This window comes from Papio anubis, unplaced genomic scaffold (genome assembly GCF_008728515.1).
Source record: "Papio anubis isolate 15944 unplaced genomic scaffold, Panubis1.0 scaffold814, whole genome shotgun sequence".
NCBI classification, from domain to species: Eukaryota; Metazoa; Chordata; class Mammalia; order Primates; family Cercopithecidae; genus Papio; species Papio anubis.
This window is the reverse complement of record NW_022168364.1, coordinates 9442-26171: the sequence shown is the minus strand read 5'-3', so window position 1 is coordinate 26171 and position 16730 is coordinate 9442. Positions and strand designations below refer to the sequence as shown.

General features: G+C 39.7%; 1 pseudogene; it reads right to left on the bottom strand.

The window, feature by feature from the left end:
- Positions 1-9096: 9096 nt before the first annotated feature.
- The window catches only part of LOC116273525, a 15462-nt pseudogene continuing 7828 nt past the window's right edge, over positions 9097-16730 (bottom strand).

Genomic DNA, 16730 nt, shown 5'->3' with positions numbered 1-16730 from the left:
CTTGAGGGGAAAGCTGTAACTCTCTGAGATGAATTGACAAAACACTAAGCAGTTTCTCAGAAGCTTCTTTTCAGATTTCATCTGAGGATATTTCCTTTTTCACTGTAACCCTTTTTGGGCCTCGAAATATCATTTTGCAAAGTACCCATGAACAGGCTTAGCGAAAGCCTTCTAGTGGGGAAAGCTGTAACTCTGTGAGATGATTTCACAGAACAAAAAGAACTTTCTCTTTCTGATCGGAGGATATTTCCTTTGGCCCTATAGTCTTCAAAAGGATCCGAAGTATCAGTTCTCACATTCCACAAAAATAAGGCTAGCAAACAGATCCACGAAATACAGATGTAAATCTGTGAGTGGAAGTCACACATCACAAAGCAGTTTCTCAGAAAGCTTCTTTCCAGTTTTTCTCTGAGGATATTTTCTTTTTCAACATAGCCCTCTATGGGCTTCCAAATATCACTTTGCAAATTCCACATGAACAGGCTTAGCGAACAGCTTCTTGAGATGAAAGCTGTAACTCTGTGGGATGAATTAACAGAACACTAAGCATTTTCTCAGAATGCTTCTTTCCAGGTTTCATGTGAGAATATTTCCTTTTTCACCGTAGCCCTCTATGCGCATCGAAATATTACTTTGCAAATTCCACAAGAACAGTCTTAGCGAAAGGCTTCTTGAGGGGAAAGTTGTAACTCTGAGAGATGATTTCACAGAACACAAAGAAGTTTCTCAGAAAGCATGTTTCTCTTTGTTATCGGAGGATATTTCCTTTGGCCCTATAGTCTTCAAAGGGACCTGAAATATCAGTTCTCAGATTCCACAGAAATAAGGCCAGCAAACAGATCCACGAAATACAGATGTAACTCTGAGTGGAAGTCACACGTTCACAAAGCAGTTTCTCAGAAAGCTTCTGTCCAGTTTTTCTCTGAGGATATTTTCTTTTTAAACACGACCCTCTATGGGCTTCCAAATATCACTCTGCAAATTCGACAAGAACAGGCTTAGTGAACGGCTTCTTGAGGGGAAAGCTGTAATTCTGTGAGATGTATTAACAGAACACTAAGCAATTTCTCAGAAGCCTATTTTCTGATATCATCTGAGGATATTTCCTTTTTCACCGTTACCCTTCATGGGCCTCGAAATATCATTTTGCAAATTCCACAAGAAAAAGCTTAGCCAAAGTATTCTTGAGGGGAAAGTTGTAACTCTGAGAAAATTTCACAGAACACAAAGAAGTTTCTCACCAGCTTCTTTCTCTTTGTGATCCGAGGATATTACCCTTGGCGTATAGTCTTCAAAGGGATCCTAAATATCACTTCTCAGATTCCACAGAAAAAATGCTAGCAAACAGTTCCACGAAATACAGATGTAACTCTGTGAGGGGAAGTCACACATAACAAAGCAGTTTCACAGAAAGCTTCTTTCCAGTTTTCTCTGAAATTATTTTCTTTTTCACCATAGCCCTCTATGGGATTCCAAATATCACTTTGAAAATTCCACAAGAACACGCTTAGCGAATGGCTTCTTGAGGGAAAAGCTGTAACTCTGTGATATGAATTAACAGAACACTAATGAGTTTCTCAGAAAGCTTCTTTCCAGATTTCATCTGAGGATATTCCCTTTTTCACCGTAGCCCTCTATAGGAATCGAAATATCACTCTGAAAATTACACAAAAACAGGCTTAGCGAAAGGATTCTTGAGGGGAAAGCTGTAACTCTGTGAGATGATTTCACAGAACACAAAGAAGTTTCTCAGAAAGCTTCTTCCTCTTTGTGTTTGGAGGATATTTCCTTTGACTCTATAGTCTTCAAAGGGATCCCAAATATCACTTCTCAGATTCCACAGAAATAAGGCTAGCAAACAGATCCACGAAATACAGATGTAACTCTGTGAGTGGAAGTCACCCATCACAAAGAATTTTCTCAGAGAGCTTCTTTCCAGTTTTTCTTTGCGGATATTTTCTTTTTCACCATAGCCCACTATGGGTTTCCAAATATCGCTTTGCAAATTACACTAGAACAGGCTTAGCGAACGGCTTCTTGAGGGGAAAGCTGTAATTCTGTGAGATGAATTAACAGAACACTGAACAGTTTCTCAGAAAGCTTCTTTCCAGATTTCATCTGAGGATATTTCCTTTTTCATCGTAGCCCTCCATGGGCATTGAAATATCACTTTGCACATTCCACAAATACAGGCTTAGCGAAAGGCTTCATGAGGGGAAAGCTGAAACTCTGTGAGATGATTTCCCAGAACACAAAGAAGTTTCTCAGAAAGCTTCTTTCTCTTTGTGATCGGAGGATATTTCCTTAGGCCGTATAGTCTTCAAAGGGATCCGAAATATCAGTTCTCAGATTCCACAGAAATAAGGCTAGCAAACAGATCCACGAAATACAGATGTAACTTTGTTAGTGGAAGTCAGATATCACAAAGAAGTTTCTCAGGAAGCTTCTTTTCAGTTTTTCTCTGAGGATATTTTCTTTTTCAACGTAACCCTCTTTGGGCATCCAAATATCACTTTGCAAATTCCACAAGAACAGGGTTAGTGAATGGCTTCTTGAGGGGAAATCTGTAACTCTGTGAGATGAATTAACAGAACACTAAGCAGTTTCTCAGAAAGATTCTTTACAGATTTCATCTGAGGATATGTCCTTCTTCACCGTAGCCCTCTGTGAGCATCGAAATATCACTTTGGAAATTCCAGAAGAACAGGCTTATCAAAAGGCTTCTCGAAGGGAAAGCTGTAACTCTGTGAGATGATTTCACAGAACACAAAGAAGTTTCTCAGAAAGCTTCTTTCTCTTTCTGATCGGAGGATATTTCCTTTGTCCCTATTGTCTTCAAAGGGATCCGAATTATCTGTTATCAGATTTCACAGAAATAAGGCGAGGAAACAGATCCACGAAATAGAGAGGTAACTCTGTGAGTGGAAGTCACACATCACAAAGCAGTTTCTCAGAAAGCTTCCTTCCAGTTTTTCTCTGAAGATATTTTCTTTTTCACCATAGCTCTCTATGGGCTTCCAAATATCACTTTGCAAATTCCACATGAACAGGCTTAGCGAACGGCTTCTTGAGGGGAAAGCTGTAACTCTGTGAGATGAATTAACAGAACACTAAGCAGTTTCTCAGAAAGCTTCTTTCCAGATTTCATCTGAGGATATTTCCTTTTTCACCCTAGCCCTCCATGGGCATCGAAATATCACTTTGCAAATTCCACAAACACAGGCTTAGCAAAAGGCTCCTTGAGGGCAAAGCTGTAAATCTGTGAGATGATTTCACAGAACATGAAGAAGTTTCTCAGAAAAGTTCTTTCTCCTTGTGATGGGAGGATATTTCCTTTGGCCTTATAGTCTTCAAAGGGATCCAAAATATCAGTTCTCAGATTCCACAGAAATCAGGCAAGCAAACTGATACACGAAATACAGATGTAACTCTGTGATTGGAAGTCACACATCACAAAACAGTTTCTCAGAAAGCTTCTTTCCAGTTTTTCTCTGCGGATATTTTCTTTTTCACCATAGCCCTCCATGAGCTTCCAAATATCTCTTTTTAAATTCCACAAGAACTGGCTTAGCGAACGGCTTCTTGAGGGGAAAGCTGTAACTCTGTGAGATGAATTAACAGAACACTAAGCAGTTTCTCAGAAAGCTTCTTTCCCGGTTTCATCTGTGGATATTTCCTATTTCACCATAGACCTCTAAGGATATCGAAATATCACTTTGCACATTCCACAGGAACAGGCTTAACGAAGGGCTTCTGGAGGGGAAAGCTGTAACTCAGTGAGATGATTTCAAAGAACACAAAGAAGTTTCTCAGAAAGCTTCTTTCTCTTTGTGATCGGAGGATATTTCCTTTTGGCCCTATAGTCTTCAAAGGGATCCGAATTATCAGTTCTCAGATTCCACAGAAATAAGACTAGCAAAGAGATCCACCAAATATAGATGTAACTGTGTGAGTGGAAGTCACACATCACAAAGCAGTTTCTCAGGGAGCTTCTTTCCAGTTTTTCTCTGAGGATATTTCCTTTTTCACCGTAGACCTCTATGGGCATCGAAATATCACTTTGCACATTCCACAGGAAGAGTCATAGCGAAAGACTTCTTGAGGGACAAGCTGTAACTCTATGAGATGATTTCACAGAACACAAAGAAGTTTCTCAGAAAGCTTCTTTCTCTTTGAGATCAGAGGATATTTCCTTTGTCCCTATAGTCTTCAAAGGGATCCGAAATATCAGTTCTGAGATTCCACAAAAATAAGGCTAGCAAACAGATCCACGAAATACAGATGTTACTCTGTGAGTGGAAGTCAGACATCACAAAGCAGTTTCTCAGAAAGCTTCTCTCCAGTTTTTCCCTGAGGATATTTTCTTTTTCACCATAGCCGTGTATGGTCTTCCAAATATCACTTTGGAAATTCCACAAGAACAGGCTTAGCGAACGTCTTCTTGAGCTGTAACTCTGTAGAGATGAATTAACAGACACTAAGCAGTCTCTCAAGCTTTTTCCAGATTTCATCTTGGATATTTCCTTTTCACTGTAGCCCTCTATGGGCATCAAATATCACTTTGCACATTCCATAAGGAAGGCTGAGCTGACGGCTTCTTGAGGGAAAGATGTAACTCTGTGAGATGATTTAACAGAACACAAAAGTTTCTCAAGCTTCTTTCTCTTTTTACTGATCGGAGGATATTTCCTTTGGCCCTATAGTCTTCAAAGGTATCTGAAATATCAATTCTCAGATTCCCACAAGAAATAAGGCTAGCAAACAGATCCACTTGAGAAAAGTAACTCTGTGAGAGTGGAAGTCACACATGAAAGTTTCTCAGAATCTTCTTTCCAGTTTTTTCTCTGAGGATATTTTCTTTTTTCACCATAGCCCTCTATGGGCTTCCAAATATCACTTTGCAAATTGCACTACAACAGGCAGGGAGCAGCTTCTTGAGGGAAAACTGTAACTCTGTGGTGAATTAACAGAACACTAAGCAGTTCTCAGAAAGCTTCTTTCCAGATTTCATCTGAGGATATTTCCTTCTTCACAGTAGCCCTCAAAGAATATTGAAATATCACTTTGCACATTAAACAAGAAAGGCTGAGCTAGCGGCTTTCTTGAGGGAAATCTGTAACTCTGTGAGATGATTTCACAGAACACAAAAAGTTTCTCAGAAAGTTTCTTTCTCTTTGTGATTGGAGGATACTTCCTTTGGCCCTATAGACTTCAAAGGATCTGAAATATCAGTTCTCAGATTCCACAGAAATAAGGCTAGTAAACAGATCCACGAGAAATACAGATGTAACCGTTGAGATTGAGTCACACCTCACAAAGCAGTTTTCTCAGAAAGCTTCTTTTAGGTTTTCTCTGAGATATTTTCTTTTCCACCATAGCCCTCTATGGGCTTCCAAATATCACTTTGCAAATTCCACAAGAAGAGGCTTGTGAAGCGGCTCCTTGAGGGGAAAGCTGTAACTCTGTGAGATGAATTAACAGAACACTAAGCAGTTGCTCAAGTATTCTTTCAGATTTCATTTGAAGATATTTCCTTTTCACGTAACCCTCTATGGCCATGAAATATCAGTTTGCAAATTCATAAAAAGAACAGGCTGGCCGAAAGGCTTCTTGAGGGGAGAGCTGTAACTCTGTGAGATGATTTCACAGAATACAAAGAAGATTCTCACAAAAGCTTCATTCTCTTTGTGATACTTGGGATATTTTTGACCCTATTGTCTTCAAATGGATCCCCAATATCACTTCTCATATTCCACAGAAATAAGGCTACATAAATAGATCCACAAAATACAGATGCTTAACTCTGTGAGTGGAGGTCCACCCCTCACAAAGGGGTTTCTCAAACTTCTTTCCAGTTTTCTCTGTATATTTTCTTTTCACCATAGCCCTCTATGGGCTTCCAAATATCACTTGGCAAATTCCACTATAACTGGCATAGGCAGTGGCTTCTTGTGAGGGGAAGCTGTAACTCTGTAGAGATGAATTAACAGAACACTAAGCAGTATCTCAAAAGCTTCTTTGCAGTTCATCTGAGGATATTTCCCTTTTCATCATAGAGCTCTATGGGCATCGAAATATCACTTGAAATTCAAAAGAACAGGAGGAAACATGAAAGGCTTCTGGAGGAGAAAAGTGTAACTCTGTGAGATGATTTCACAGAATTACAAAGTTTCTCCAGAAAGCTTCTTTCTCTTTTTGATCCGAGGATATTTACTTATGTCACACCATGAGTCTTCAAAGGGATCCCAAATATCACTTCTCCAGATTCCACAGAAATAAGGCTAGCAAACAGATCCTGAGAAAATACAGATGTAACTCTGTGAGTGGAAGTCACACATCTAAACCAGTTTCTCAGAAAGCTTCTTTTCAGTTTCTCTGAGGATATTTTCTTTTCACCATAGCCCTCTATGGGCTTCCAAAATCCTGTACAACAGGCTTAGCGGAGCAGCTTCTTGAGGGAAGCTGTAACTCTGTGAGATGAGATTAACAGAACACTGAGCAGTTTCTCAAGAGTCTTTGCAGATTTTCCATCTAAGGGATATTTCCTTTTCACCGTAGCCCTCTAAGGATGCTCCGAAATATCCTTTGTAAATTCCAGAATAACAGGCTTAGCAAACGGCTTCTTGAGGCACAGCTGTAGCAACTCCTGAGATGTTTCACAGAACACGAAAGTTTCTGAAAGCTTCTTTTCTGTTTGTGTCAGGAGGATATTTCCCTTTGGCCTATAATGGTCTTCAAAGGGATCGAAATATCCGAGGTCCACATATTCCACAGAAATAAGGCAGAAAACAAAGAGATCCATGAAAAAGAGATGTAACTCAGTGAGTGTAAAGTCACATATCACAAAGTTTCTCAGTAAGCTTCTTTCCAGGGCTTTTCCCTCTGCAGGATATTTTCTTTTTCACTGTAGCCCTCTATGGTTTTCCAAATATCACTTTGCAAATTCCACAAAAACAAGCTTGTGACGGCTGTGAGGGAAATCTGTAACTCTGTGAGATGAATTACGAACACTAAGCAGTTTCTCAGCTTCTTTTGAGTTTTTCATCTGAGGATATTTTCTTTTCTGCAGGACCTCTATGGGCTTCCAAATATCACTTTGCAAATTCCACAGAACGCGGCAAGAACGGCTTCTTGAGGGTAAAGCTGTAACTCTGTGAAATGATTTTAGAGAACACACAGAAGTTTCTCCAGAAAGCTTCTTTCTCTTTGTGTCCGGAGGATATTTCCTTTGACCTACTGTCTTTAAAGGGATCCCAAATGTTACTTCTCAGATTCCCACAGAAATAAGGATAGCAAACAGATGCACAGAGAAATAAAGATGTAACTCTGTGAGTGGAAATCCAGACATCACAAAAGAAGTTTCTCAGAAAGCTTCTTTTCAGTTTTCTCTGAGGATATTTTCTTTTCACCATAGCCCTCTATGGACTTCAAATATCACTTTGCAAATTCTACAGAACAGGCTTAGTGAACGGCTTCTTGAGGGAAATCTGTAACTCTGTGAGATGAATTAACAGCACACTAAGCAGTTTCTCAAGAAAGATTCTTTCAGATTTCATCTGAGGGCTATTTCCTTCTTCACCCGTAGCCCACTATGGGCATCGAAATATCACTTTGGAAATTCCACAAGAACAGCCTAAACAAAAAGGCTTCTTGAGGGGAAAACTGTAACTCTGTGGAGTGATTTCACAGAACACAAAGTTTCTCAAGCGCTTCTTTCTCTTTTTGTCCGGAGGATGTTCCTCTATCCCTACTCAGGTCTTCAAAGGGATCAGAACTATCAATTCTCAGATTTCCCACAGAAATAAGGTGAGCAAACAGACCCAGAAATAGAGAGGTAGCTTTTCTGTAGTGGAAGTGCACACATCACAAAGCAGTTTCTCAAGCTTCTTTCCAGTTTTTCCTGAGGATATTTTTTCTTTTCTGCCACTTAGCCCTCTATGGGCTAGAAAATATCACTTTGCAAATTCCACAAGGAACAGGCTTAGAGGCTGGCTTCTTGGCTATAACTCTGTGAGATGAATTAACAGAACACTAAGCAGTTTCTCAAGAAGATTCTTTCCAAGATTTCATCTGAGGATATTTCGTTTTCATCCTAGCCCTCTATGGGCATCGAAATATCACTTTCGCGAATTCCACAAAAAACAGGCTTAGGCTTCTTGAGGGGCAAAGCTGTAGCTCTGTGAGATGATTTCACAGAAACAGAAGAAGTTTTTGAAAGCTTCTTTTCTGTTTGTGATAGAGGATATTTCTTTGGCCCTATAGTCTTCAAAGGGATCCAAATATCGAGTTCTCAGATTCCACAGAAATAAGGCAAGCAAAAGAGATCCACGAAAAGAAATGTAACACAGTGAGTGGAAGTCACATATCACAAAATTTCTCAGTAAGCTTCTTTCCAGTTTTTCTCTGCGGATATTTTCTTTTTCACTATAGCCCTCTATGGGTTTCCAAATATCACTTTGAAAATTCCACAAAAACAAGCTTAGCGAACGGCTTCTTGAGGGGAAATCTGTAACTCTGTGAGATGAATTAACAGAACACTAAGCAGTTTCTCAAAAAGCGTCTTTGCAAATTTCATCTGAGGATATTTCTTTTTTCACCATAGAGCCCTATGGGCATCGAAATATCACTTTGCAAATTCCACAAGAACAGGCTTAGCGAAAGGCTTCTTGAGGGAAAGGTGTAACTCTGTGAGATGATTTCTCAGAACAGAAAGAAGTTTCTCAGAAAGCTTCTTTCTCTTTGTGATCGAAGGATATTTACTTAGGTCCCGCAGTCTCCAAGTGGTCCGAAATATCGGTTCTCAGATTCCACAGAAATAAGGCTAGCAGACAGATCCACGAAATACAGATGCAACTCTGTGAGTGGAAGTCACTCATCACAAAACAGTTTCTCAGAAAGCTTCTTTCCAGTTTTTCTCTGCGGATATTTTCTTTCTCACCGTAGCTCTCTATGAGCTTCCAAATATCACTTTGCAAATTCCACAAGAACAGGCTTAGCGAACGACTTCTTGATGGGAAAGCTGTAACTCTGTGAGATGAATTACCAGAACACTAAGAAGTTTTTCAGAAAGCTTCTTTCCAGATTACATCTGAGGATATTTCCTTTTTCACCGTAGCCCTCTATGGGCATCGAAATATCACTTTGCACATTCCACAACAACAGGGTTAGCGAAAGGCTTCTTGAGGAGAAAGCTGTAACTCTGTGAGATGATTTCACAGAACACAAAGAAGTTTCTCAGAAAGCTTGTTTCTCTTTGTGATCGGAGGATATTTCCTTTTTCCCCATAGTCTTCAAAGGGATCCGAAATATGAGTTCTCAGATTCCACAGAAATAAGGCTATCAAACAGATCCACGAAATAGAGCTGTAAGTCTGTGAGTGGAAGTCACACATCACAAAGCAGTTTCTCAGAAATCTTCTTTCCAGTTTTTCTCTGACGATATTTTCTTTTTCACCATATCCCTCTATGGGCTTCCTAATATCACTTTGCAAATTCCACAAGAACTGGCTTAGCGAGCGGCTTCTTGAGGGGAAAGCTGTAACTCTGTGAGATGAATTAACAGAACACTAAGCAGTTTTGAAAGCTTCTTCCAGATTTCATCTGAGATATTTACTTTGCTAACTGTGAGCCTAAGGGCATCAACATCACTGCACATCTCCACAGGGAACAGTCTTATTTAAAGGCTTCTGAGGGAAAGCTGTAACTCTGTGAGATGATTTCACAGAACACAAAGAAGTTTCTCAGAGTCTGTTTTATCGGAGGAGGCTTCCTCTGGCCTCTATAGTCTTCTGCTGATCCCAAGTATCTATTTCAGATTCCACAGAGCTGCCAGTAGCGAGATCCATGAAATACAGATGTAATCCTGTGAGATGAATTAACACAACACTAAGCAGTTTCTCAGAAAGCTTCTTTTCCAGATTTCATCTGAGGATATTTTCTTTTTCACCATAGCCCCTATGGATATCGAAATATCACTTGTAGCCAGAAATAACAGGCTTATGAAAGGATTCTGGAGAGGAAAGCTGTAACCTGTGGTATGGATTTCTATGAGAACAGAAGGAGTTTCTCAGAAAGCTTCTTTTCTCTCTTTGTGATCAGAGGATATTTCCTTTAGTCTCATAGTTTCAATGGGATCCGAAATATCAGTTCTCTTGATTCCACAGAAAAAGGCTAGCAAACAGTTCCACGAAATACGATAACTCTGTGAGTGGAAGTCACACATCACAAAGCAGTTTCTCAGAAAGCTTCTTTCCAGTTTTCTCATGGATATTTTCTTTTTTCAATCAGAGTTCTCTTAGGGCTTCCAAATACTTTGAACACAAGAAACCGTTTTATAAACGGCTTCTTGAGGGGAAAGCTAACTTGTGGATATGAATTAACAGGAACACTATGTAGTTTCTTTCAGAGCTTTTCCAGATTTCATCTGAGGATATTTTTTCCGTCGAGTCACTCAAGATATCTCAAATATCACACCTACAAGAAGGCTTGTTGGAAGTGGCTTGAGGGTGTTGTGAACTCGTAGAAGATTACAAGGAACACGGTGAAGCTTTGTTTCTTTTTTCTCAGATCGAGGACATCTTCTGTCCCTGCTGCTCCTGCAAACCTGTAATGAGTTCCTGTGGATTCCAGTTTTCAGTAACGATCCATAATACATTGGGCCTGAGAGTGTGAAAGCCATCCACAAAATGAAGTCAAAAAGCCTGTTCTTTCTGATATTTTTCACCAGATGTCTCTAATGGGTTTCCAATGTTTCAAATTTAAGAATTAGACTAATGCACTGTTTCAGTAAACCATGAGGAATGAATATGGCACAGTCTGATTCCTTCCCAGATTTAACCTGAGGATATTTTCACTAAAGCTCACTATGGTGACTTTAAATAGTTCACTCTGCAAACCCAAGCTGTGAAACTGTTGAAATGTATGCTTCTTGTATGAGCCAGCACTGTAGACAGGAACTGCAGTTTCCTCAAGAAAGTCTCACATCCTAGCATATTTCCTTGGTCTCTATAGTTCAAAGGCACCCTAAATATCACTTCTCAGATTCCACAGAAACAAGGCTAGCAAACAGATCCACGAAATAGAGATGCAACCGAGTGAAGTCACACATCACAAAGCAGTTTCTCAGAAAGCTTCCTTCCAGATTTCACCCTGAGATGGCTTCCTTTTTCACCATAGCCATCTATGGGCTCAAATATCCCTTTGAAAAAATTCCACAAGAACTGAAGCCTGAAAGGAAAGGTTTTGAGGGGAAAAGCTGTAACTCTGAGATGAATTAACAGAACCCTGATCAGTTTCTCAGAAAGCTTCTTTCCAAATTTCATCTGAGGATATTTCCTTTTCACCATAGCCCCTATGGATATCGAAATATCACTTTGTAAATGCCAGAATAACAGGCTTAGCGAAAGGATTCTGGAGAGGAAAGGTGTAACTCTGTGAGATGATTTCAGAGAACAGAAAGAAGTCGTGAAAGCTTTTCTTTGTGATCAGAGGATATTTCCTTTGGCCCTATAGTTTTCAATGGGATCCGAAATATCAGTTCTCTTGATTCACAGAAAAAAGGCTGTAGCAAACAGTTCCACGAACAGCAGATGTAACTCTGTGAGTGGAAGTCATACATCACAAAGTAGCCGAAAGCTTCTTCCAGTTTTTCTCTGCTGGATATTTTTCTTTTTCACCAGAGTCTTAGCCTAAATATCACTTTGAAAATTGACAAGAACTGCCTAGCAAACGCTTCTGAGGGGAAAAGCTGTACCGTGATATGAATTAACAGAACACTATGCAGTTTCTCAGAAAGCTTTTCCAGGATTTCATCTGAGGATATTTCCTTTTCACCGTAGCCCACTAAGGATACTCGAATATCACTTGCACATTCCACAAGAAAAGGCTGAGCTGGGGCTTTTTGAGGGGAAAGCTGTAACTCTGAGAAGATTTCAGAGAACACAAAGAAGTTTCTCAGAGCTTCTTCTCTTTGTGATTGGAGTATATTTCCTTTGTCCCTATATTCTTCAAAGGGTCCTATAATATGAGTTCTCAGATTCCACAGAAATAAGGCTAGCAAACAGATCCATGAAATACAGATGCAACTCTGTGAGGGAAGTCACTCATCACAAAAACAGTTTCTCAGAACTTCTTTTCCAGCTCTTTTCTCATGATATTTCTTTTCTCACCATAGCCCTCTATGGGCTCTCCAAATATCACTTTGGAAATTCGAACAACAGGATTAGCTGAAAGGCTTCTTGAGGGGAAAGCTGTAACACTGTGAGATGAAATAACAGAATACTAAGAAGTTTCTCAAAATGGGTCTTTGCAGATTTCATCTGAGGATATTTCCTTTTCACCATAGAGCCCTAAGTGGGCATCAAATATCAGTTTGTAAATTCCAGAAGATCAGGCTTAAGGAAAGGCTTCTTGAGGGAAAGGTGTAACTCTGGGAGATGAATTACCAGGAATACTAAGCAGTTTGTCAGGAAAGCTTTTTCAGATTTCATCTGAGGTTATTTCTTTTTCATCATAGCCATTTACGGACTTCAAATATCACTTTGCAAATTCCACAAAAACTGGCTTAGCAAACGGCTTTTTGAGAGAAAGTTGTAACTCTGTGAGATGAATTAACAGAACACTGAGCAGTTTCTCAGAAAGCTTTCCAGATTTCATCTGATGATATTTCCTTTTCGCCGTGAAATTTAAGGTTATCGAAATATCACTTTGTAAATACCAGAATAACATTCTTAGTGAAAGGCTTCTGGAGAGGAAAGCTGTAACTCTGTGAGGTGATTTCAGAGAACACAAAGAAGTTTCTCAGAAAGCTTTTTCTCTTGTGATCGGAGGATATTTCCTTTGGCCCTATAGCTTGCAATGGGATCCGAAATATTGCCTCAGATTCCACAAAAAATAAGGCCAGCACACAGATCCACCAAATACAGATGTAACTCTGTGAGTGGAAGTCACACATCACAGCAGTTTCTCTGAAATCTTCTTTCTAGTTTTCCTCTGCGGATATTTTTTCACCATGGCCCTATGGGCTTCCAACATCAGTTTACCCCACAAGAACACGCTAAAGAATGGCTTGAGGGGCAAGTGCTGTAACACTTTGAGATGAATTAACAGAATTAAGCAGTTTCTCAGAAAGCTTCTTTCCATATTTCATCTGAGGATATTCCTTTTCACCATAGGCCTCTAGGAATCGAAGGTCACTGCAAACTTCCACAAGAACACAGGTTTAGCAAAAGGCTTCTCTTGGAGGGGAAAGCTGTAACTCTATGAGATACTGCAGAACAAAGAAGTTTCTCAGAAAGTTTTCTTTGTGATCGGAGGATACTTCCTTTCACCCTATTGTCTTCAAAGGGATCCCTAAATATCACTTCTCAGGATTCCACAGAAATAAGGCTAGCAAACAGATCCAAGAAATGCACATGCAACTCTGAGAGTGGAAGTCACCTCATCACAAAGAAGCCAGAAAACCTTCTTTTCCCCGCTTTTCTTCAAGGATTTTCTTTTTCACCTCATAGCCCCTATGTAGCTTCCAAATATCACCTTGCAAATTCTACTAGAACAGGCTTAGCGAACGGCTTCCTGAGGAGAAAGAAGTAACTTTGTGAGATGAATTAACAAAACACTAAGCAGTTTCTCTGTGCTTCTTTTGTAGATTTCATCTGAGATTTCTTCTTTCACCATATAGTTCTCGCGGGTACCGAAATATCACCAAATTCCAGAAGAACAGACTTAGCTTAAAGGCTCTGGAGAGGAAAGCTCTAACTCTTTTGAGATGATTTCAGAGCACACACAAAGAAGTTTCTCAGAAAGTTTCTTTCTCTTTGTGATCGTAGTATATTTCCTTTTTCCCTGTATTTTCCAAAGGGATCTGAAATATCAGTTCTGATTCCACACAGAAATAAGGCTAGCGAACAGATCCACTTAAAATACACATGCAAATCTTGACTGGAAGTCACTCCATCACGAAGCAGTTTCTCAGAAATCTTCTTTTCCAGGTTTTCCGAGGATATTTTCCACCATATCCCTATGGGCTTCCAAATATCACTTTGCAAATTCTTACAAGAACTGCCCTTAGCAACGGTTTCTTGAGTGGAAACTGTAACTGTGTGATATGAATTAGCAGAGAACCCTATGCAGTTTCTCAGAATGTTTCTTTTCCAGATTTCATCTGAGATATTTTTCAACGTATCCTCTAAGGATATAGGAACATCACTTGCACGTTCCACAAGAAAAGGCTGAGCAAAAGGCTACTTTGAGGGGAAAGCTGTAACTCTGTGAGATGATTTCACAGAACACAAAGAAGTTTCTCAGAAAGCTTCTTTCTCTTTGTGATCGGAGGATATTTCCTTTGGCCCATATAGCTTCAAAGGGATCCGTAATATGAGTTCTCAGATTCCACAGAAATAAGGCCCAGATCCTCGAAATACAGATGTAGATCTGTGAGTGGAAGTCACATTTCACAAAGCAGCTGTGAAAGATTCTTTGAAGTTTTTCTTGAGGATATTTTTCCACCATAGCCCCCATATTTCCAAATATCACTTTCCCTTGCAAATTCGACAAGAACAGGCTTAGCGAATGGCTTCGACAAGTGTTGTAACTCTGTGAGATTAATTAACAGAACACTAAGAAGTTTCTCAAAAGCTTTCTTTTGCAGATTTTCCTCTCATCCTGAGACATTTCATGTCTCTTCCATAGAAATCCTAAGTACCTGTAAAATATCACTTTGCAAATTCCAGAAGAACAGGCTTAGCGAAAGTGCCTTTGAGGGTTGTGACTCTGTGAGATGATTTCACAGAACACAAAGAAGTTTCTCAGAAAGCTTTTCTTTAGATCGAGGACCTTTGACACTATAGTCTTCAAAGTGGTCCTTAAATATCACTTCTCAGATACCAGAGAAATAAGTTGGGGCTAGCCAACAGATCCAGGAAATACAGATGTAACTCTCTGTGAGTGGAAGTCACATCACAAAGTAGTTTCTCAGAAAGATTCTTTTCCAGGTTTTCAGAGGATATTTCCTTTTCACCATAGCCCTCTATCGGCTTCCAAATATCACTTTGCCAATTCACCAAGAACTGTCTAATGTTTCTTGGAAAAGCTGTAACTTTGTGAGATGAATTAAAAGAACACTAAGCAGTTTCTCAGAAAGCTTTTCAACTAACTGAGGATATTTCCTTTTTCACCGTGAACCATTTATGGGCCTCAAATATGACTTTGCAAATTCCAGAAGATCAGGCTTAGCGAAAGGTTTTAGAGGGGAAAGATGTATCTCTGCAGATGATTTCACAGAACACAAAGAAGTTTCTCAGAAAAGCCTCCTTTCTCTTTGTTACCGGAGGATATTTCCTTTGGCCCTATAGTCTTCAAAGGATCCGAAGACGTGCCTCAGATTCCACAGAAATAATGCTAGCAAACGGATCCACGAAATACAGATGTAACTCTGTGAGTGGGAAGTCACACATCATAAAGTGTTTCTCAGGATAGCTTTAAAGTTTTTCTCTGAGGATATTTTTCTGTTTCACCATACCCTATAAGGGCTTCCAAATATCACTTTGTAATTCCAATAATAACAGGCTTAGAGAACGGCTTCTTGAGGGGAAAGCTGTTACCTGACAGATGAATTAACAGAACACTGCCGTTTTTAAACCTTTCTTTCCAGATTTCATCTGAGGATATTTCCTTTTTCACCGTGAGTCTCCATGGCATCGAAATAATACTTTGGAAATTCCACAAGAACATTCTTAGCGAAAGGCTACTTGAGGGGAAAGCTGTAACTCTGTGAGACGATTTCACAGAACACAAAGAAGCTGCCAGAAAGCTTTTCTTTTATGATCGGAGGATATTTCCTTTGGCCTTATAGTCTTCAAAGGGATCCAGCCATGAGTTCTCAGATTCCACAGAAATAAGGCTAGCAAAGAGTCTCTACGAAATACAGATGTAACTCTGAGTGGGAAGTCACATATCACAAAGCAAGCCAGAAAGCTTCTTTCAAGATTTTCTGAGAATATTTTTCACCATAGCACCTATGGGCTTCCAAATATCACATTGCTAATCCCTACCAGAAAAGCGGCTGAGCATAGCCCAGGAAAGCGTAACTCTGTGAGATGAATTAACAGAAGTTCAAGCAGTTTCTCAAAAAGCTTCTTTGCAGATTTCATGTGAGATATTTCCTTTTTTTCACCATAGAGCTCTCTAAGGGTCGAATATCACTTTGCAAATTCCAGGAAGAACAGGCTACGGAAGGATTCTCGAGGGGATAGCTGTAACTCTGTGAGATGATTTCACAGAACACAAAGAAGGTTCTCAGAAAGCTTTTCTTTGTGACCGGAGGATATTTCCTTCATCCCATAGCCTTCAGAAAGATCCGAAATGTGAGTTCTCAGATTCCATTACAGAAATAAGGCTAGCAAGTAGATCCACAAAATACAGATATAACTCTGTGAGTGGAAGTCACACATCACAAGCAGTTTCAGGAAAGTTTCTTCCAGTTTTTCTGAAGATGTTTCTTTTCACCATAGGCCCTATGGGCTTCCAAATATCACTTTGCAAAATTCCAACAAGAAGAAGCACCTCTTAAGGGGAAAGCTCTTAACTCAGGAGATGAATTAACAGAACACTAAACAGCTTCGAAGCTTCTTTCCATATTTCATCTGGAGGATATTTTTCAATCAGATCCCACTACGGCATCAAACATCAGCTTGCAAATTCCACAAAGCAATACGTAACTGAACGAAGTATCAG